The sequence below is a fragment of the Lonchura striata genome, chromosome 1A, assembly GCF_050655825.1.
Source record: "Lonchura striata isolate lonStrDom1 chromosome 1A, ASM5065582v1, whole genome shotgun sequence".
Taxonomy (NCBI): Eukaryota; Metazoa; Chordata; class Aves; order Passeriformes; family Estrildidae; genus Lonchura; species Lonchura striata.
This window is the reverse complement of record NC_140741.1, coordinates 3,214,757-3,238,019: the sequence shown is the minus strand read 5'-3', so window position 1 is coordinate 3,238,019 and position 23,263 is coordinate 3,214,757. Positions and strand designations below refer to the sequence as shown.

The following is a 23,263-nucleotide window of genomic DNA, read 5'->3' as shown; positions in this document are numbered from 1 at the left end:
TTTGAGTACATCTCCTCAAAATGTCCACATGGAAAACATGTTTAAAGCAGTTAAGAGTTGAATGTGTGTTTTCTTCCACACAAAGTTATTTCTACTTTTCTAACACAAGAACATAAATACTGCCATAAGGCCAAGAGTCCAACTATCTCAATAGCCTGTCTTCAGCCACAGTTGTAAAGAGCATGAATAAGGAAAACACATATGATAATTGTCACAATTACTACCCCAGCCTTCAGTTCCCTTGAGTTTGGAACATTTCCTCAGTGAAATGTGGTCTATGTGTACTCAGTAGCCCTCAGTGAATTTCTGTTCCAGGTATTTATCATGGCTCCCCATGAGTTCTTGTAAAACTTTATCATCCAAAATTCCCTTTGGCAACTGGTTTCATGGACTTACCAGTGACTGTGTGAAGGGCCATTTCCTTTTGTTCCTTTTGAACCTGGCTCCAACACCCTTCTGCTGCAGCCTCCAAGAGACATATATATATATATATATATATATATATATATATATATATATATACACATATACTGCAGAAAGAGTTATCCAAGAACTGACCTCCATCCACACTCAAAATGCCCACACTGTCTTCCTTTAACTGCTGGGGGTTTTTGTTTGGTTTGTTGTTTGGTTTTTTTTGTTTTTGTTTTTTGGGGGTTTTTTATTTTGTTTTTGGGTTTTTTTGTTTGGTTTGTTTGTTTTGGTTTTTTGTTTTTGGGTTTTTTTGATTTTTTTTTTTTTTGCTGTTGTTGGCTTTGGTGGGTTTTTTTGGTTGGTTTTCTCCTCTCTATTTTATTGGGAAGGCACAGCTGGAAAAGTGGAAGAAGGATGGATGGCTCATTTTATTAGAGGGGGGGGAATTTTAATTAGGGGATTTTCTACATTAGCATGTCTATTACTCTCTCTTCTTTAAATGCCCTAACTCAGTTTAAAACGATTTTACATTAGTTACAGTGGGACCTTGCCAGTGTTTCATTCCAACCTCCAAGCTACCCCTTTTCATGTATCAGACAGCTGGGACAGACACCTAACAAAAATTACACCTTGTCTAAAATTCGTGCCAGTTTACTGAACCAGAGGAATCCCCTCTATAGTAATTCTGGGTCCAGTTCAATATTGCCTTATTTCACTCTACATTAAAACCTCCCCTAATTGATTAAAGGTGGATAGAAAGAACTTCACCCAGCATGCCTAAAACAGTGTAAAGTCATACATAATAGCCTGTCCACACATGGAGTTACCCTGATTAACACCATGTGTGGACATTTTTACTCCAGAGTAAGAATTCCTTGTTCCCATTTAGTTTGCTACCACAAACTATACCAGAAACGAGGCACATTTAAATGAAAGTTTAAGAAGTATTTCTAGAAAACATCATGGCTACGGTCATCTGCAGATCTGACAATAGCTTTTTCCTTGGTTTGAGGTGGGGGTTTTTGCTTAATACACATTTCCACTGTAAATTGGCACTCTCACCTACAGTCAGATTGAGAGGCCTCCAGTACATGTGATTCCAATTACTGACCCCAAGCTTTGTAATGAGCTGAGCCATGCACTGCAGGCTCCATCCAGAGGTTCTGGGAGTCCATGGAAAGCAAGGGCTTATGAGAGGGAACATTTTACATAACCACATTTTTTCCTTGTATCTGTTTGTAAAGGCTGTGTAATCTTTTGTGTAGCTCTAAAACAAACAAATTCTTTAATGAGGATTTTGTTTCTACTTTGGAAGAATAAAAATCATTTGCAGAAGCTTAGATTAATGAGTAATGACAGTGCGACAAATCATTGTGCAAGTCATTTCCAAGGGTCCTGTTGAGAGTAGATAGATGCAAGTAGATCAACAAAGAATTTAGAATTACTTTATCAAATCCAGCCATCTATGGCAGCAGGTTCACAGCTCCCATTTGGCTACTTAGGAATTCTTGAGATGGCCTGATTAAGTCTCTCTAAGGGCATCAACCTCTGTCTAATGAACAAAGCTGACACGAAGTCCCAGCTGTTGTGCCTTCCAGCTCATCTCTTTCACTGCAGCTCCCAAAGCCTGATATTTTTTTCACCACTCCACCTATCTGTCCCAGAAGTTGAGTGAAAGGAAGGGGAAATGAAACTGCACTATCTTTCCTGTTTTCAGGAAGAATGTTGCAAGGAATTTAACAGACTCACCTAGAAATTAAATCTAAGTGTAGATTTGTAACTAATAAAGGGAAACTCCTTGGGCCCTATGGCAAAAAAGGAAGGTACATATTGGCTTTTGTTATGTGCTGTATTAAAGATGCATTAAAAGGCCTCTTCTACTTAATAGGAAGAATACATCACTGATTGGTACAGACACACAAGGATTAAGAGGATTCATGTGGATCTTACTGTCTCCCACAGTAAATATAAGACCTCAAACTCTACAGTAGGTAAATCCATGGCTGTAGGAGTACAAATGACCACTCAGCTTAGCTCTAAATACCAGTATGAGCATTGTACAACTGACATTCAGCTTCTTTCTTGCCTGGAGCAGGAAAAGAAAAAGAAACTTAGCACAGCTTTTGGAGATGGGATGCACAGTAATCCTTGGTTATTTTTTGAAATGGCTACTGTCATTACAGATAATAGTTGCTTGCTCATTTTGAGTCAAACTCAAGGTAGTATAATTTCAAATAGCTCTCTGGGCTTGTTGACATCACTTTGTGCATCATCACTGATCATCAAAGCCCCTTGGGGACAATTTAAATGCACTTTCCATATCCTTGTCAGGGATTAGTTTGGAATCAATCAGGATGCAGGCACATCCCCATCCCCAAATCCCAAACTACGAAACATCTGTACCAAATGGCTCCAGCCTAGGTCAACAAAAGGAAATGGGAGGGCTGTGAGCCTCTGTCGCCCTACAAGTCCAAAACTGCACCTCCAAGAATGCCCACCCAGACACCACCACCAGGTTTGCTATAGCATTTTGTAGCTAAAGGCAGAGCTGGAATAAATATTGTGTCATTCATAACAATCCTAAATTTAGACTGTTTTTTATATAAATTGGATTATATATAAATAGAAATACATAAATATGTAATATTTATATATATGTGTGTGTGTGTACGTATAGGTATAATAACATATATGTATGTATGTATGCATGTATGTATATGTACATGGATGTCACTAGTCCAAGCTACTGTGCCATTTGCATACGCAAGAAATACAGATGCTTGCATCCAAACAAGGGAATCTACCTGGGCTCTCTGTTTCAAATGCCTAAAAACTGTCAGATGAGGCTTGGCTTATCTTCCAGAGCTTTCCTTGTCACAGTCAAAACCTCTTTTCACACTTTGCATGGATCAGCTAAATATTCCAGGCTGGGACTCATAACCCTGAGTACTTTTCAACAACATTGCTTCTATGTGTGTTGAGGTTTTGCCCACTTTGGAGTCTGTATCCATTTTTTTTACAGGTTGCCTACATTTTATTTTCTCTCCTGTCTGATTTAGGGAAATAGATGTAGCTCTCTTGGACACAGAACACATGCTGGTTGTCCATTAATATGGATGGAGACTGCTTTTAAGACAAGAGGGGAGTTTATCTGTGCATAAAGGAATGCTTTGATGATCCATGTCATTTCCCTTGTGGCATTATTTGTAGAATTCAGGAATAACTCAATCTGACATTCATGGGACATTTCCTGCCTCTCCTTCTAGAGATGCATCTGCCCAGTCTCTCAGATCTCACTTCCCATAAATTCCCTTTCCCCTTCTAAACTTCCTCATGTTCCCACACAGGGAACTAGCCAGATGTGTGGATCTGCAAGGTGTTTTCCATGACCTGAGCCCTAGGAAGGCTGGGATCCTTTGGATAAGCTGGAGAACAGTGCAACTCTTACACACAGGTAGGAGGGGACAAAGCATCTGCTTTAGACTCTGCCTGGAGCCTCCACAACAACAAACCCAACAACAGCACACATCAGTCGCTGTCTTAGCTGCAGTCTAAATAAAATCTCATTATAAACGGTGGGGAAAATCCATCAGTAAAGTAAATGCTGATCTGGTTAAGGCCATTTTCCCTCCTGATAACCCTGGTAAGTCTGAACTCCATTCCTTGTCAAACAAAAGTAATAGCAAGCATGTGGCCCAATTATCTTTGGGCACCAGAAAATATAACAATACATTTCAGTCTTGAACAAATAAAATCCCAGAGTCAGTTGTACCTACTAGCTCCAAACTAGGAGTAGTTTTCCATGTTTCCTCGTGGTCACTGAAGACCTCCATCATTCAGTGCTGTTTCTTCATTGTTTTATGAATTTGCTGTATTATTACAAGTCTTTTTGCATAGTTGTAATAAACAAGAACCCATCCTACCCAACTGCAAACAATTCCAACTTGCCAAAAGACCTTTATCTTATCAGTAGAAACTGATTTAAAACAGTATAACTGTAAGCAGGCAGACAATGGAAAAAGTATGAACACTGATAAAACTCTGCAACAAATTCATGTGTACTCATTTCCTCCTTCTCCCCCAGTTTCACAGATAACCTGTTTCTTTTCCTCAGTCTCAATTTCCTTATCAGAGATTCTCAAACTTTATTTACCCATGTGCCCTATCTTTTAGACTTCACAGCCTTGGGCTGAATATCTTTGTCCCAGGAACCCAAGATCATTCTTGGTAGTCTGATTCTACAAACACATGTTAATAATACTATTTACAGGGAGTGTGGGGGAGTGTGGCTTCCATTTACAAAATTCTGACACAATTCTGATAAGTGGCTACGAGAGGGTACGTTAATAAACATGAATTTAAAAGTTATTGTAGTGTAGCGAATTGTTTAGAATAAAAATATTATAAACTTACCATATTTTCTGGCACAATTCAGCAGAAACTGGTTGATACCTGGTAACACTGAGTTTTCTGTCTATCAGGGACTACTCTGTCATTCCTTTCTTAGATCCTGGGTGGGCTCTGGAAGCAGAGTAAGCAACAAAGTTTAGGTTCTGGCTAAAAGAACTTGAAACAACTAACCCTTTCTTTTCCAGACTACCCTTTCCTCACACTCTTATTCATTTTGACTTTGATCTCACAACTGCTCTTTCATATAGTCATAGAGCTTGGGATTGGATCATACAATAAAAGATCGGAAAATAGGACAGGGCATGCAGACAGCAGCAACTTACACCCAAAGGAGACAGAAAAAACATACAGGTTGGCCACACCCTGAAAGTCCTAAATATTTAGGACTTAATTATCCAGGAGAAATGTGGCCTGCGTAACAGCATGTTTGAGCAGGCTTTAACAGATATGCTGTTTCTAGCTCATTCTCTCTGGCTTCTGAGATACCTTTTGGCCAAATACTGGACCTCTTGGTGCCTCATGTTGTCTATAGGGATAACCTAATTTGTAAAATGCTTTGAATTTCATAAAATTAAACAAGGTGCATAAGCATTAGTTGGTAGAAACTAGCAACTTTAAGCCATTAGTTTCCCAAGACTGTGGTATGAAGTATTTTAGACCAATTTTAATTTAACTTCTATTTCCCCTGCTTCAAAGCAGCATCCTATATAATCTATATTACAGTGACATTAGTGTTTAGAATAGCTCTCGTATTTTCTCCAAACTTAGAAATGTGCAGGCACATTTCCAGCCAAATAGCAGATACAGACATTTGTTGGATAGTTATCTGTACTCTACTTCTGAAATATTCCACAAACATACAGGCTGCCATTATGAAGATGTAACTTGTGCATGTCAATAATAGTTGCATTGCAAGTCAGAAAGCAGGGTTCTTTCAAATAGGTGTGTTTGAGGGGTATACAAAACGTGTCTTAACTCTCCTGCAGCAAACAGGTCGTATGAAAAACATTTACAGAATCACTTACATAAATCCAGAAAAAGAAATTCCTTTATTCATCTCCGTTTATTCAATATACTGTATTTAATAGCTCTGCTAAAGACAAGTGAAAGCTTGGCTCTACAGAAATCATTGGCAAAATTCCCACTGACTTCAGTGGGGCCAATGCTGTTAACTCTTCCCTACAAGGAAAATCCAGATTGCCTAGGAAGCTGGCTTGCCTCTGCTAAAACCTCAATCCAGACTGCTTACAAGTTGAACTGGCTTAGTACAACTACGAAAGCTGTTATTCTTGAGAATTTGCCAAATCCTCAAGATAAAACTAGCATAATAAATTATCCCTAAACTTTTACCCTGGAGTAAAACAAAACTTCTCATTTTATAAATGAAAGCACCTATGTAGACTTCCATATAGTCCAGTGGTTTCACTGAGTTTTACAGAAATTAAAAAAATTATTATTATTTTCAAAAACAAACTCATGCTTATTAAATGAACATTCTGCCTCCAACTTTGATAACTCTTTATTAATGCACTAAAATATATACAATTTGTTGAAATATAAGTATATTGTTTTGTATCTTCTGAAACTATCTGAATTTAGGATGATTTATAGTCTGTGAGGAAAAGCTAAGTGAATTGGGATTGTTCAGCCTGGAAAAGAGAAGGCTCCAGGGTGACATAACTGCCCCTTCCAGTGCCTGAAGGGAGCCTAGAAGAAAGATGCAGAGACTATTTACAAGGGTCTGGAGTGACAGGACAAAGGGGAATGGTTTCAAACTGACAGAGGGCAGGTTTAGATTGGATATTAGGAAGCAATTCTCTGCTGTGAGGTTGGTGAGTCCTGGTACAGGTTGCCCAGAGAAGCTGTGATGCCTCATTGCTGAAAGTGTTCAAGACAAATTTGGACAGGGCTTGGAGCAACCTGGGAAGGTGGAAAGTGTCCCTGCCTGTGGCAGGGGGTGAAAAGGGATGGGCTGCAAGTTCCCAACGTAGACATTCTATCATTTAAATAGTCTATTCCAGACCATTTACTACACCAAACCATTCAGTTTCCTTATTCCCATCAAAATACAAAGATGACTTTGTGAATAGGAAAAAACCACAAGGAACTTAATTCAATGTGGAACAGAAAATTCAGCAACATTGTGGTAGTGCAACAGAACCCCTAAAAATCCAGCTGTGTCTCTAAGTTATACAAGGATGGTCCATATTTAGAGTACTCTGCTAAACGTTAGTGTTCACTGATTAACTCTCTCTGTGCTCTCTTGCAGAGTCTTTGTAGCCTAATTTCAATACAGCCAAACACTTCATCATTATTTAACAGGCTTTTTAACTTCACTGGGATTACTCACACACCTTAATTTATAGTTGCTCTTAAATTCTTTATTGAACTAGGTTATATAAAGTGTCCTAAAAAAAAAGTTCCACTCATGTTTTTTATTTTCCAAAATGTATGTTAAGAACTGTAGTTTTTCACTATAATTTCTGGAACCAGCATTTGCCAGACTCCATCACAGGTCAAAACAATCTTTTTCACTCACATGCTGTTCATGCATCCTTCTGTATTTGCTGATGGCTCACAGAATCTGACATCCTTTTCACTTCACTGCCTGCCACAGTGAGCTGGCTTTCCTACTAAAGCCAGCCTTACTAGAAATGTCTGTAAATTCTTTTTTGGTTTGCTGTTCTGTTTCTAGTTTAAAAAAAAAAAAATAAAAAAATCATGCTGGAGTTTTCACAGCCAGATTTCTCTTCTTTCCTCAACTGAGGAAGAGGACCCAAACAGTAATGTCAGCATTGCTTTCATATGTCAATCATATGTAGATTTTCAACAGAAAAGAGAAAAAGAAGAGAAGGAGGCAATGACTGTTCTTTTTAAAGAGCTAGCAATTTTGGCATTCAATTTTTCTTCAGAGTTTACTTTCACAGAGAACACATACAAGAATGTGCTTGTATCTCAGGCAAGTGTACCCCATATTAATTTTCTTAATGAGTGAAGACACAGGAGTAGGTACTTGCAGGAGATTACAGACAAACCCATTAACACATTATCTCAACCCCCTGATTGTTCACTGCGTTTAAGACAACTCTTCCAGGCATGGTTCTACATAGTGGAATCACTCCTTTATTTGCTTATGTGGATATTAGCTGGCCACTCCTAGAGGATCTAGCACTGTGGACATTTGTAAATCCAGACCCCTAGATATTGCCTTCATATAAACAGCAACTAGCAGTACTAATGGTGTATGAAATATTAATAAAAGCCTAAATAATTCATCTGTTCTCTTCCTACATTCCTCATACAATATGATTAATATTTACCTTAGACACCAGATAAAATACTGGAGCTGTAAGCTGTCAGAGCTGCTAATACCTTCTCATCAGATTGACAGCTTTTGAGAACAAAGATTAACTAGAGATCTTTCCTGCTAGAAAGACAAGTTTGTTCTTAAGAGCACTGCCAGGATAGAAATGAGACTAATTATGCATGTGACTTTAAAAAGCCCTCACTATTTTATCAGCAGAATGGCAAGGTCAGAAATTACTTATGAGAAAGATTCTATCACCCTCTAGAATGCTTTCAGAATTGTATTATTTTTCAAGCAGGAGAGGGAGAGGAGAGGGAGAGGAGAGGGAGAGGAGAGGGAGAGGAGAGGGAGAGGAGAGGGAGAGGAGAGGGAGAGGAGAGGGAGAGGAGAGGGAGAGGAGAGGGAGAGGAGAGGGAGAGGAGAGGGAGAGGAGAGGGAGAGGAGAGGGAGAGGAGAGGGAGAGGAGAGGGAGAGGAGAGGGAGAGGAGAGGGAGAGACCTTTTAGAGTTTGAAACTTAGACTTGGAATAACACCAATCACTGTAAACTCAGACCTTGAACACTTCATGGTATAGTGCACTACACTGAGATGTAATACTTAAAAATATTGACACTGCTTGTAAAATCATATTATGTGACTTGGATTTAAAGTTCTGTTATTGCGTTTCCCATCTCCTTTTTTATGCCTTTTTTTTTTTTTTCAGAGTAAAAACTTCTTACAGCCTCTGCTTCAAATACAAGAAAATCTGATCCCAGATGTCACTAATTGGGAACAGGTTAGCAAAGAGATTTACGTAGAGATGCCTGAAGTTACAAAGCATCATGTGGGATCTGACAACAGCCTGTTGTCAGATCCCTGAGCTGTTTCATTTCATTGTATGATAATACGCTTTAACTAGTACCACGCAAAGCGCAGAGGACACGTTTAAGCAGGGAAATTACATTAATGTAGGTCTTTCTAAAAGCTCTTCATGTTTGTAACATGCCAAATACCATGCAAGTATCTCACCTCTAGAGACATTCAGCATAAATACAAACTGAAAAGAGAAGTACATTAATCAGTGTCTTTTGCTTCTTAACACCTGAAATTTAAAAACTAAATTTAAGGAGTTAAATGTCTTTCAGTAGATCACTAGTTAAAGAACATTTCAAAATTAATATTCTCTAATAAACACAATATTTGGAGAGAGAAGGAGGAGTAAATGGAATTGCAGTTAGTTATGTAGATTTGCTTTTGCTGCTGGAATCAGCAGGAACGTTGCCATTAATTTCAAGGGTAGAAAGACTGAGCTAACTACATTACAGTTGCACTAAATGAATAAACAGAAATACTTCCTGCCCATGGGATTAAAACACTGCATTAAACCACAAATACTTAATTGGAAATCTAGTCTTTAAAAAATAAAATTATCAAATTACAAATAATCGAGACAGTTCTGCACATTCACATGCAAACTTAGTCCAGTCCAAGCTTTGACCACTGAAGTCAACTAACAATTCTCAACACATTTCAACTGGTTGAAACTGCCAGATAGCACTCACTATTGGCCAATTATTTAACTAAGATATTAATACTACTGTTCCATTAGAAATGTTTACTTCTTGTAACCATTGTGCAGAACAAGCAAGTAAGGACACTAAGTTTTCACCAAGCTTCTTTAGAGGATGCTTCAGTGTCTCAGAGGAAATGCCCCAAGTACCCTCTCAAGCTCAGAATGTCTCCTCTTCAATATTCAGGGAGGAGTGTTTATGTCTGGCTTTGTGGCATCCAGAGTGCCCAAAGCATTGCTAGTAATTACAATTATTTATGTGTTATACATTAAACTCATTATGGAAATTAGCACTGAGATGTTAAGTGTCAAGAATGAAAATCATCATCATCACATTCTTACTGTTCTCCCAAGCTTCTTGAGGTATAAAGCAAAGAAGAAGCAGAACAAAACATTTCAAAAGAAATGTTTTTGTCTGTACCAATTGTACCTTCTAAAAAGGCAGTTTGGCTTACCAGTGAGGAACAGGGAAAAGAAATCTGCCATGCTGATCAGAAATGTAATTCTCAGCCTACACTCAGTTCATATTAAAAGATATCCACACACGCACAGGTCTCCAGTCTCTCCTGTGGGGAAAAGAAAACAAAGGAATGAAATGTCTTCTCTAGACTAAAATTTTCATTGCTCCTAACCTAGCCCTTTACAGCCCCTTTAGAATCTAAATTTCAAACAGATTTGCCTAGCCCCTCTGATGTATTCAGGGCAACTTTTAAACAGTAAAAGAAAGGTAATATAGTGGAACCTCTTTGGCAATTTGCCTGAATCTAAACACATATCATCTGCTGGCAAGACAGAAATGGTTTGGTTATGTCAAAAGTGGAATATGTTACTTTAGGAAGCAAATTTCCTCTGCAGCAGGAATTTAAGCACAAGTAAAGCTCCAAAGTACCTGAACAGTGCTCTTAACTGAACAAGACAACTTATCTGAATGAATGAATGAATGACTGCTCAAGATACAGGAAGGGACGCAGTCTGTCTGAGGATTCAACGAATACTCTAGAATACAAAAAAAATCTAAATGCCATCTGGCAAAACAGTTACAACCGTTGTTTATTATAGCTGAAAGATGAGAAAAAATTAAAATTACAAATTATCTATGCTGCTTGGAATTTAGACTTAAGTCTTAGATGCACTGATGTTGGGAGAAAAATTCTTAGTGAATGTTCCCTCCTTCAATCCAAGCTTCAATAATACTCTTATTCCAACTTAAAAATTTTGAATTCTTGCACTTTATTATTTACTAGATAGGTAGGCCAAGAAATCAGCTGTCATATACAATGTGATATTATTTCATTACACATAAGTCTGACATTAAGAACTAATGTGCTTTGCTAACTTTACAGAACATTATTATTAGGGGTCAATATATACGTCAGACAAAAATAACATCAGCAAAAGACTTAGTGTACTAAGAAAATTCCTAATTTTGTCAGAAATGCTGTAACATATTGCTAGATATAGCATATACTTGTACATATATAAAAATACATTAATTTCATAATCAGTCAGCAGGAGTTTTTAGGTGAACTCAGCATCCTAGGGTGCCAACTATAAGCCTCATTTAATTGTGAATCAAGCAGGTATGGTAATGATGGACAGCATGATAGCATCTGGACAAACAGGGAATTTTCATTGAATAGATAGTGAAGAGTGATTTCCCTATTTATCCCTTCATTAATAGCTTTATGCTAATATAACAATATTCTTTTCAAAATCCTAAACTTGCATAAATCTCATGAAGTAGAAAAAAAAGAGCATTAATTTCCATTAATAGAACTAAGCTGAAGTTAATAATTCCAGATCCCTGGAATCCATTAAAGGAAACTGCATTGTGGCTGTGGTGGACTGAATGTTAATCTAACACATATGCTTTGGAAATGCCCATTCATACTTAAATTCTCAGATGAAATATTTGAAAGCATCATTATAATCTTGTACTGGAGTATTCTTCTAGATCTTAAACTGGGTAGTTTTAAGAAATCTATGCCTTAAGGAGCCACATAATTTTTTGTGGAGTTTTAGCTGAAACAAAAAAACTCCAAGCCCAGTTGGTTCTTTAGAAATAACCCTCCTAAAGGGTTTTGCATTTCTAGAGTGCTATAGCAGCCTCAATGAGTCAGCAAATGAAGAAAGCACTATTCTGCTTGAATGAACATCATCTGGTTTTGAGCTTTTTCTCATACCAGGCTTTTAAAACAGAAACATGAGTTTCTACTCACGCTATATTGAAAATATGTATGGCAGATAAATAACCTTAAAAAATATCAGAAAACATAAATCCCTAATTGAAGTGCCAAAGTAAATGTAATTTCTACTGTAATCAATACTCTCTGATATTGCCTGTGTACTTTTTTATGCCTTAGTTTTCAGTGACAACAAATACAACTAAATGTCTAAACCAGACTACAATTTGGTCAGATTTGGAAGCCATTAAGTCCATTTAACTAATTAAGGCACTAATTAAGTGCTCTAGTACTTTACAAAAATATCAGCTCAAAATTCTTGCTTGCATATCTAAATAGTTTAATAATACAGTGCACCACATGCCCCAAACAGGCGATTTTGGTCTTAAATGGTATGATTTTGGTCTTCATTGTTTTTAAAAAAGGAACACTTTATTTGCACATCTTAGGAACAGGAATTCAAGCCAGAGGGTCATTTAGACTGGTATTTTTTTTCTAGCATTAGCTGCAAGTGGATGCTCAGTGAAGAGCAACAGAGAAAAAATAGACATTTCCTTCAGAAGTCCCTCAGTCTCCAATTATATGCAGGTCACACGATTTCCTAAGCTTACTGGATTTTTTTTTCTGTTTAGTAATCTTAAGTGGATTTCTCTTCAAAGTGTTTGTCCACTTCCCCCTAAAATCCACATAAATATGAGCATCTGCAATGCCTCCTGGTGAGCAGCTCCATGGGGCTAGCACTCTTTGCACAAAGAACTGCCAGATTTTACTTGTTCTGAAACCAGCTTCATTTGATGGTCCTTTTTTCTACAAAAAGAGATAGTAAACAGCTGACCTGCATCAACTGTCCCTGTGATAGCCAGGATCCTGTGGATTTCTTACTAGCCCTCTAAATCTCCCTTTTCTGAGTTAGAAATGGCTAGCCTAGTAATCCACCCCTTCTAGACAAACTCTATACTTTTGTTGCCTTTTTTACTTTCGCTAAATATTGTCAAGTTTTAATACATTCCTTTTTGAGATCAAGAGATCAGAACTTGCACAATACCCAAAAGCCATAACTGAACTATAAAGGTACATGGTGGCATAATGGTTTTCTCTCTTTTGTTTTCAGTCCTGAAAATGCCTAACAGTTGATTTGGTTTTATGACTGTCACTGAGCAATGAATCGATGTTTTATGAAACTAAAGATCATAACCTCAGAATCTTGCTCTTGAGTGGGAACAGCTGGCTCATTTTTATGTGACTCCTGAGTTGTTTTTGCCATGTGTTTGATTTCACATTTATTTACTCTGAATTTCAGCTGCCATTTTATTGCCTGCTCTTCTTTACCATCTTGTCTTCTTCCCTTTATCCTGAATAACTTAGTATCTTCCAAACTTTTAATCTGAATGTTCACATCTGCTTCTAGGTTATTTATGAGTACATTGAAGAGTAGATCTTAGCACAGACCACTCCTGAAATTTGCAAATGACTGTTCATTGTAAAAACTACATTTTAGATATAGTCAATATTTTAGGTGACTTTTTAGCTAAGCAAGGACCTTCCTTTTTGGTCTGTGCTGATTAATTTCTTAAAAGCTCTCAATGACAGACCTCTTTAAATGCACTGCATATCCACGGGAACTATGGTATGAAATAACAACTGCACTGATCCTCTGAAAGATCACCCAGAGGTCTATAAGCAGAAGTCTCTTGATTCTCTTATATAAATCACATTGAGTTAGGTTTACCCATTTTAATTTTTATTATGAATTTATAACTAAATTCTGCATGGAACAGATTGCTGCATATTATAAACAGGAACAAATTAGTATTTCCAAAGCCAAAAAGGTATTGTTTCACAAATGTGGGGCAATACAGCAATGAAAGAAAGGCACTCAGGGGACGTTGGGACTATATGATCTTTAAGGATTATTCCAGCCCCTTAACATTCTACAATTCCATGATTCTATGAAGCTGCCTTGATTAGGACTTGATGATCTTGGTGACCTTTTCCAACCTTAATGATTCTATTTACATGGGTGGTAAACTGGATTGCTTGGCTTTTAATTTCACTGAAATGTACCATTCTGTAAGCCAAAATCATGTTTTACCAAAAATGTCAAGTCAAATGATTCATTCTTTTCCTTTAATTCATAGAAGAAAAAGGGCTAATTAATTCATTAGGAAAACCTAGAAACCTGGAAAACTAAAGCTGTCTAGAAAGAAAACTCATATCATTATTTGAACCCTTTTCTACCCAGATAAAAAAGTACTTGCAAAAACCTTCAAGGAAAAACACAGAATTTAACTGTGAGTATTTTCCTTTCCTATGAAAGAATTTGATTTTTAAATAACTGCATTCATTACAGTTACCTTTTTAAAGTGATACTCACAGCCAGTGGTCCATAGCCAGCTACACTACCCTGTATCCTCTTCATACAACACTGGCTCACAGTCCCCTGAAAGCATGACCCAAACAGATACTCTTTTTCTACTATCTTAAAGACATCAAGTCTCCTAGGCCCATCCATAAAAGCTCCCTATGATCCAAAATCAATCAGTAAAAAAATACTATCTGGATCATGATATTTCAAAAGTATTGGATAAATTTCTAATTTTTATTTATGTTGTGTTGAGTCGCTATAAAGGCATTTAATTCTTTCTGCATTTGAAATTAATTAGCACCTAAATATATTTAAACCTCCACCATGTAGGACAAAATGGGAAGCATCTTTTTGGCAGTCCTTTTAGAGGCCAAAAGTATACATGGGGCCAAAATACTCCTGATTAAAATTTAGGACAGAGAACTACAGAGAGAGGTAAACACATAAATGGAGCACAGGCTAACAGAAATATGGCAGTAGTCACAAAATTAAGTTGTCTTGCTTGTAATAATGGATGAGCTGCTTAGCACCCCCAGTACATTCAGTTTTTCATATATTTATCAATCAACCCTAAGTCATTCATCAAAGGAACTGTAAAGCAAATTAAAGGGGTGTAAAAGGACAAACAGTGCTAGTAGAGAAGATGCAGGTCATTGTCCTGTGTGTGGGCAGCAGTTTTACATGCATAGAACACTTGATTTCAATTTCTCCTCTTTTAATGAAGAGCAGTTCAGAGCAGATATTTTGCAAAAGGGAACTGATGCAAGACACAAGGAATAAAGAACGTGAGTTTCTGAAGCTGTGCTGTTCATGTCTGCTCGGTGACAGCCAGGCTCTGGCCAGCACTGAAGTTGGAAACCATATGGTAAGTGTCACAAACACTTGGAAAATACTGCTCTGAAAACCACTCAGGACAGCAAGGAGCATGTTCCAATTACAGCATCGTACTGTAAGTCCAGTTGGCACAGATGCAAGGCAGGATGAAAAGCAACAGGCTGAAAATCAGAATATTTTAGGGGCAATTGCTGGGACTTTGTCAATAAAAGCTGTGTATGAGTGAACAACCTTTTGGCCTTTAGTAGTTAAAATAATAATACAGTTAAGCACCAGGCATAGAAAAAAACGGTGTTTGTTTTTTGCATGTTTTTTTTAAACTTAAAATTTGCTGTAATCATTTGACACTGCAGTGAGTTAAAGACTTGATTTGTTTGCAGGCTATCTCAAACAAAACACATGTTTATAAAAAAATATTTTTTGTCTAAAATACTAGGAAAACCCAACATCCATTCAATATCACTCAAATAAAACAAACAGCCATGTCAGTGTCTGTTCTCCACCCAATCTATTTGCTCTATGTACAGCTAGTAGATGTTCAGTTCCCAAAACATTTTATCCCCAGATGCAAGAACTGAGTGTGGAAAGACAATCCTTTGTTTTAACATCTCTGTGAGCACAAAGCCTAAACCTCAATTCTGCACCAGTTTGAAATTCAGTTTACCCACCTCTTCAGTGCACCATACAACACAGGATGAAAGAATTTTCCAAAAGACAAGGATCTTCCTAAGAAGAAACTCCTACAAGGGAAGAATCCCATTAGAAATCACTCCCTTCTCTAGCCAAACACTGTAACTCCAAGTACAAATGCCACACCTCACTCTTCTCTGCACAACAGAAGAAGTGACCTGCCTGAGCAAAGAATGGCAAATGCTTCCCATGGTGATGCTCCTGCATTTTGTTCCATGCCAGGGCAATGTGTCAGACATTGCTCTGTGCAGCACAGTCACATTTGCAAACCAGTTTTTACCCTGGCACGTCAAAAATAGCCATTCCTGCTCTGTGTTACTCCAACTGCATTGCTGCAACTTCCTTTTACATTTAACTCTGCTGAGTCACTTCTAGTTGAGCTGGTATAAATCATTGTAGATCAAAAGTCTTCTTCTAGGGCAAGCATTAAAGACTAAAAAAATATAAAGAGACAGAGACAAAAAGGAAGCCAGATTGTCTAATACTTTCTAAAACAAAATTAAATTTCTCCTAGCGCTTTCACACATCTCTCTCTCTCTTGTACATTATTTTCACAGACTGGGCCAAAGTCAATAGACCCATTGAACTGCCTTATCTGATCTCAGGTCACTATTTAATTAGATGACAGAAAGCTATTACATGACAGGGAGCCAGTGAGAAAAACAATAACCTTGGGCAAAACAGAAACTCCAAATCTGAGATATAAATACACATGAAGCAAGCACCACTGCTTGTAATTTTGCACATTTTCAAAAAAATATTAGTGCTAAGTTAGGAACTGGCATAGCAAACTCCAAAATGATCACACACAGTTGCTTGGAATGCTTAGGAACAGGAGATTCAGATTTATATGACGAAGATTGCATTATAGATGATAGAAAGATTATGTATCACACTCTAGGAAAGTTTATTATTTCCTAATCACTGGGAAGAGTCTGTGGACTGGAATGTGACATGGGCAAATCGACATTTTTGTGTAAGAGGCCTATTATAACAATTGAAAATAAGCAACTAGATCTTGGCATCTGTTACTGAAAACAAAAAGCACAAGTTGAAAAGATGGAAGAAATTGGATTTTTTTTTCTTCTCACAGTTTTAAACAGCAAGTTGTGCAGAGTCTACTCATTTTCATGGCTGCCTCAAATTGTAAAATAGAGTAAGACAGAGCTTCCATACTCTCAAGAAGGTGGGAATCCACAGGGTTATACATTTGCTTTTCATATTCTACAATAATTTGGAATATTCTACCTCAGCTGGAGGAGAACAGTATCTAACAACAGGAGAAGACAAAAAAACACCTTCCCCATCTCTCAAGCACCGGTACCTTTCCTTCTCTGTCTCACAGAACTGCTTCACAGGATCACCACTTCAACAGGATCCCTTCCATCATTCCACTTGGACTGCTGCCACCATCCTGACCAACAGGATGTATTCTGACATTGTCAGTTTAAGCCAATGTTTCTGTACTGTTGCCTTTATTGCAATTTTTCCTATTAAACTTTAGCAACATATTTGTGTGGAGTTAATTCCTCCTGCTGGTTTGCCTTCAAAACAGCAGAGTGCTTTTTCCCATTTAAAAGATAGAAAGATATTGGCTCTGCTCCCCTGAAACTACCAAGAATATGTAATTTCTGATAATTTCTTTGGAAAACCTACACGTTGTATATACGTATTTGTATATGGGTTGACTCATTCATTAATTCTGTCCAGAATAACACTACTGAGTAAATAACCCCAGAAGGGATTAAAACTTCCTGGCTTTACATAGAAGAATTTTACTCCATCACAGTTATTTGTTGTCAGTGGACAGCATTACTTTTATTACAGTATTAAATTAACAAATTTAATTTTACTTCATTTATTTTTTCCTTCTCCTCCTTTTCATTATTTTGTTTTTCCTTTCTTATTTCTCTGTCCAAGACCCTTTGAGACTAACTTAATAACATGGAAGAACAAATGAAAACAAGGAGAAGAAAACCTATGGAAACTAACAATCTATTTTACTTGTATATTACTTCAAAAATGGCTTATAAAGTCTCACTTGCCTTGCTAAATTACATATTTATCCAAATGGCCTGGAGGTTGTGCTTTAGAACTGTCTGGTACATAGATGATATACAGATGTTCCTTCTCTGCTCCTCTGAATGTCACAGTGATATTGAGACACCTAGATACAGAGCAGTGTTTTAAATGAAGAAAAATTATATTCCCTTCATTTTTTAGAGGCAAGAACTGAAATCACAAAATTCTAGAATGGCTACGTTTGGAAGCAACCTCTGGAAATCATATGGAGACTCCCTCAGCCAAACAGAGCCACTTAGAGCTGGTCACCCAGGACTGTATCCAGATGAATTTTGAATATCTCTGAGAAGCAAGACTCATTTGCTCTGGGCAATCTGTTAGAGTGCTCTATCATTCTCCTGGCAATGACTTCCAAGTACAAAAGGACAACCCCATGTAAAAATGGCACCACACACTATCCTATAATGAAATATAAATGTTTAGGAAAAAAAACAGAAAAGCAAAAACTGAAAATTCACGTTGGGAGTCAAGTAAATCATCACAAGAATACATTGCTTATTTTACTTCCTATCTACTTGTCGGTTCTTATCTACTATTAGTGATAATACTCTCAACTGAAAATTTCAGTCTCTGTTTATTTTCTGTGACATGAATATGAAGATAATCCTAAACATTCACACTCAATGCCATCATATCCTTTGATTAAATCGTAAGCACTTGGTAAGAAAACAGATGATAACAAAAGTAATGATATCCCACTGCTGAACTTTAAAACTTTTGGATGTGGACATAAACCACTCTAAGCCAAAATTCACAATGTCTCTTCAATGTAAATGTCCTTCATGATTCCATAAAAATAAAAAGATATGACTAGATTTGTATATTGATGCAGCATGATGACAATTAGTACATGTATTATACGTATATTTTCTCTAGACATTAAAAAAAAATATAGCTAACATTGATAAAGACTATACTTTCCATAGGAAGTAAGAATGAAAAAACCTTTGAAGATATTTAGTTTGTGCACAGATTATTCAGGGCCTGAGGCTTCAGCACAGTCCTAATTCAGCTCACAGAATGATAGTGCTTTTAGGCAGATGAACAGAACTTGATTATTCTATGCATCTAGGACCTCACATTTTAGCATATTAAAACTATTAACATGGCTCCATTCTAAAGATAAACAACAGTTTCTAGACACAACAACATCTTTTCTTTGCGTAAATGCTTTTTACTGAATCTGAGTAGCATTTGAAAACCATACATTTTTTGTTTAATGTTCCTTGCCAAGAATGAGAACACCATTTGGACTACAAGCTCAGCGACATCATTGCTGAAGAATGAAATTATTTTCCTGGCTACTTAAAAAACCTGGATACTATATAACATTTTTTAAAGTGTTTGTTCCTAGGATATACATGTCTAGTAATTGACATTTCCCAGTGGGAACAAGTCTTTTGTTTTCGAGAGGTCAAACAGACCATGCAGAAGATAAGGCTCTTAATTCCTTTTTCCTCAAAGCACTACAGAGAAAGGAAAACAAAACGTTGAAAATTTGCTCTTCACAGGAAAATATAAGAACATGAACAACATATTGGATCAGACCAGTTGTCCATTTATCATAATATAGTAACTTTGATAGTAACTTAAGCATTAGAGGGAAGTAAGAGAAAGGCATAACAGATACCTTCCAAAGAGCCTGCCAATAGCTGAATTTCTACCATTGAACTATGAACTTCTGAGCCAGTGGAGCACATCTTTGAGTATGAACTTGCCTTGAATGAAATCATGCCTCTTCCTGACCTGCTTTAGTGATTTATCACACAGTCATCCTTAATAATTTGTTTAAGCCCTGAACATGACTGTTTATATCATAATTTTCACAACATGCCCAAAGTGGTTCAATAGATTCTCACTAGCATGTAAGGAAATTGTTCAATTTTATTAAACCTTCTCAAAGGTTCTGTATGTGTCTTTCAAACATTTCCTTCTACAATGGTAAGCATTTTGTTTTCCTTTTTCATTATCTTCCCTTATCAGAGACTCAGTAAGACTCAAGCTCACTGTGTTCTCAGTTGTAGCATTTGTGCAAAGCTCAAGTGGCTGGAGACACAGCTAACCTAAACCAGACCTAACTTGGATTGCAACTCTGCACAAATGCAACTTCTCTGCTCTTGAGGTTGGCTGCATTTTAGGAGCAGTTTATTTTATGATGTTGCACAGAAGCCAGTTAAACAAAAATCACTTAAAACCTGAGGATGTCCATGAGAATAACAAAACTAGTAAGCAAAAATAATGAGACCTGTAATGGCTCAATGTATGTGGGTATTTGTTGAGATATTCAGGCCTACCAGCTGCCCAGTAAAACCTGACATCTATTTTACCTATCAGTTTGTCTTATGCATTTTATATCTCTGTCTAGTGACATAAAATCTCTGGCATATTTACTGGGTTTTGTTTTAGTATGTTCTTCTGCTTTATCTGTCTTTATAATTTAATGTCATTATTTATCATTTGACTGCAGTGCTGTGAAATAGTTACTTCAAAGTCAAAGTGAGCATAGAAAATAGAGCTAATCTATGTATTTGTTTATACTATTTGCTATTGAATTATTCTTATTTTGCAGACTAGAAATTAAACAGTAGAAAGCTTAAAATTGTCCTGATCAGACATGACATGGGGCAGACTAAGGACACACAGTCATGGTCCCCATTGTTCTGAATGATTGCACAAACCAATTCTTTTTGAGATTCAAACTTTTTTTTTTTTTCCCCTCATCTCCAAAGTGCTCCCTTTCATACTTCAGTGTTTTTTGGCAGAGGACACTCACAGCCAAGCAGAAGGTATTGGATCATGCTACCATGTTATGTAATTTCTTACTCAGTTTGGGCTTTAGGGCTGTTTGTTATAAACTTTCCCTTATCACTCTTCACTTGTCTTAGCTCTTTTTCTTCAGTGGCTACAATTTCTCTTTAATAGGTGTCATTATTATTTTTTAGCAGCCATTGTCTTCCACTAGGTTTAAGGTATTATCATGCTGCTTACTAGCTTTATCAGTGAATTGTTATAAGTACTGCTATTATAAAAAAGCACTTTCTAACATGTCTTGTATTTTCAGAGACCTAGCCTAGGGAAGGTTTGATATTTTTATGTTGTCCATAGATCCCTATGACTTGCTTTTTTTCCTATGGTTACAGGACTTGCACAGTGACAGAACCCATATTTCATGTCTTGCATCCCTGCTTTCCATCCACACATTGAATCCCTTACCAGTTTCAACCCAAACAAAAGAAAGTAAAGTTTTCAAATAGAAACTTATATTATTTTTGCAAGCTGAGCTTGGAGAAGGTAGGAAGAACAAAGGTGAGTGACCTGTTCAGGAACAGGACACAGCAGTTTGATACTTCTGTCCCATGTGGCTTCTGTTCCATGGGCCCTGTCAGGCAGCACAGCTGCAGGGCTGAACAAAGCAGAGTTTGTGGTCAAGATGCCACAGGAGGGACACTAAGAATTTTACTGCAAAATGGCATCATCAAGGAAAACTTAAAATGCCACTAAGTCATTGATGAATGAAGGCTTTTCTATAAATGCATCATAACATCAGAATACATTAAGTCTCATGTGCTAGAGACCTACTGTGCAAAGTGATTTTCTTTAGTAGAGATGCTGGCATTACTCAAGAACTTTCTCTTGACATTTACCTTCATGAGAACATCAACAACCCAATCCTATATCAGCTAGTTATAAACTACAAAGTTTTCCAGAAAACTAAAACATGAATTAGTAACACACCGCAGAACTGAATAAACATTTAAATTCATAGTAAGCCAGGTCTGTAGGCCCTAGGACAATGATTATTATACACGTATCTTTAAGAGTTCAGTTTATTAACAAATAATACTAGAATAAATAGAAGAAATTTGCTGCGCTGGCCAAACTTGTTATACTCATTTTTTGTTCATTAACTTTTTCTAGTAAGTTGCTCTTTTGTACTGAAAAATGACAATTACACAGTTTTCTGGCACTTAAGAAGGCCCTGAAGGAGAAGGCTGATGCCTTTCTTTTTCCCCAAGCCTTTGGTATATTGAGCCATAATTGGTCACTTCAGGGCATATGGATTTTATCTGACAGAAAGAAAAATGTACTTTCTTTAGCACAAATCACATTTCCATAAGAGAAAAATATGTACTATTTCTTTAAAAGCTTTTCAGCCTTACTTATGTCTAACAGAAGGCTTTTCTGTTCCACACTGATGCACTTCCTCTAAAATTGAATTATGTCACAGTTCTATGGCTTATTTATATACAAGTCAAATTGAAAACTGATGCTTTATTCCAGATTTAATACAGCAAGGACTTTCATTTTCAGTGATGATGCAAAATCATTTTCTTCTTTGATGCATCAATTAACAATTTGAGTTTTACAAGGAAGGGAGGAAAGAAAATCCCAAGCCAGGAGAACATTGCAGTGAGAGCCTCCATTTTTCTGTAATATTCCCTTTTTGTGCTTCACTGTCTTCAACATGGAATGTAACTAGAAATACATACTCATCTGAGATTAGGTAGCCTGAGATTCTTCCAGCTCTATGCAACCAATACCTTGATCACAATCATGCAGGAACAAACTCAAACTTTTATCTTTTGTGTTTCAAAAAGGTATCCAGACTGTAAGAGGACTAAGTCCTGTGTTAAGGAAGCCTGTGCAGAATGTGCAATTTCTTGTCCAACTACAAACAACTTAATCAGAACTGTGCAAGGAAAAGATTCTAACAGGCATGTGGCAAATCATGACCTCCTTGCAGAATACTAATGCATCAACATGCATTGTAAACTACAGAATAAGGGCAGACTTCCTTCAGGGTGGAAGAGGCTTTATTGAAACTGTTACCTTCAATTTTCCTGAGCTCAATACATGCTGCTCCCCATGTTCTGGCAGAGTGGTCTCAGAGCTGTACACACCTGAACTTTCAAATCATGGCTGCAGCCAACAGTGTCCATAACTCCGACCAGAACCTTAGTGACCTCTGCTGTATTTTGTTCATAAATTACCTGTAAAGAGGTTCAAAAGTGCAAAAATTGGAAGCATGAAATATTGCTTTTGTACGTTATTCAGATTTTTATACAGCCATGCTTTGGTGTTTCTGACTTTTCATTCATATTTGACTTATTTTTCTACTTTTTAAATTTTTCCATTCTGTTTCTTGATTAGATATCTGAAAACACAGATGATTCAGTAACTAGCATGAGATCTATTTTCTCTTGGCTAAGACAAAACTTGCCACTAACCTTTTTATCAGTGAAATTTTATCCCATCACCTTAAAGAAAAACTATAGCTCTATTCCCTATGGGATGCTAATAATAGCTTACCAAATTAAAAAGCAAAAGGGAGAGATGAGAGATGAAATTTTGGTTCCACACAGGAGTTGTGTTTACACAGCTTGTGTACCTTTTAAACATACAAAGGTACACAGGCCACCAGAGCTCAC

At 37.0% G+C, this 23,263-nt stretch overlaps 1 protein-coding gene across 1 annotated transcript in view; it reads right to left on the bottom strand.

Annotated features, from left to right (window-relative positions):
- FBLN1 (fibulin 1) overlaps positions 1-23,263 on the bottom strand; it is an 88,752-nt gene that overhangs the window by 64,603 nt on the left and 886 nt on the right. The window contains exons 2-4 of the mRNA XM_085570078.1: positions 22,665-22,825; positions 10,136-10,246; positions 4,828-4,935 (exon numbers count right to left, since the gene is read on the bottom strand). The gene's annotated coding sequence lies outside the window, so the exon portion shown is untranslated. The remainder of the gene's footprint in view (positions 1-4,827; positions 4,936-10,135; positions 10,247-22,664; positions 22,826-23,263) is intronic.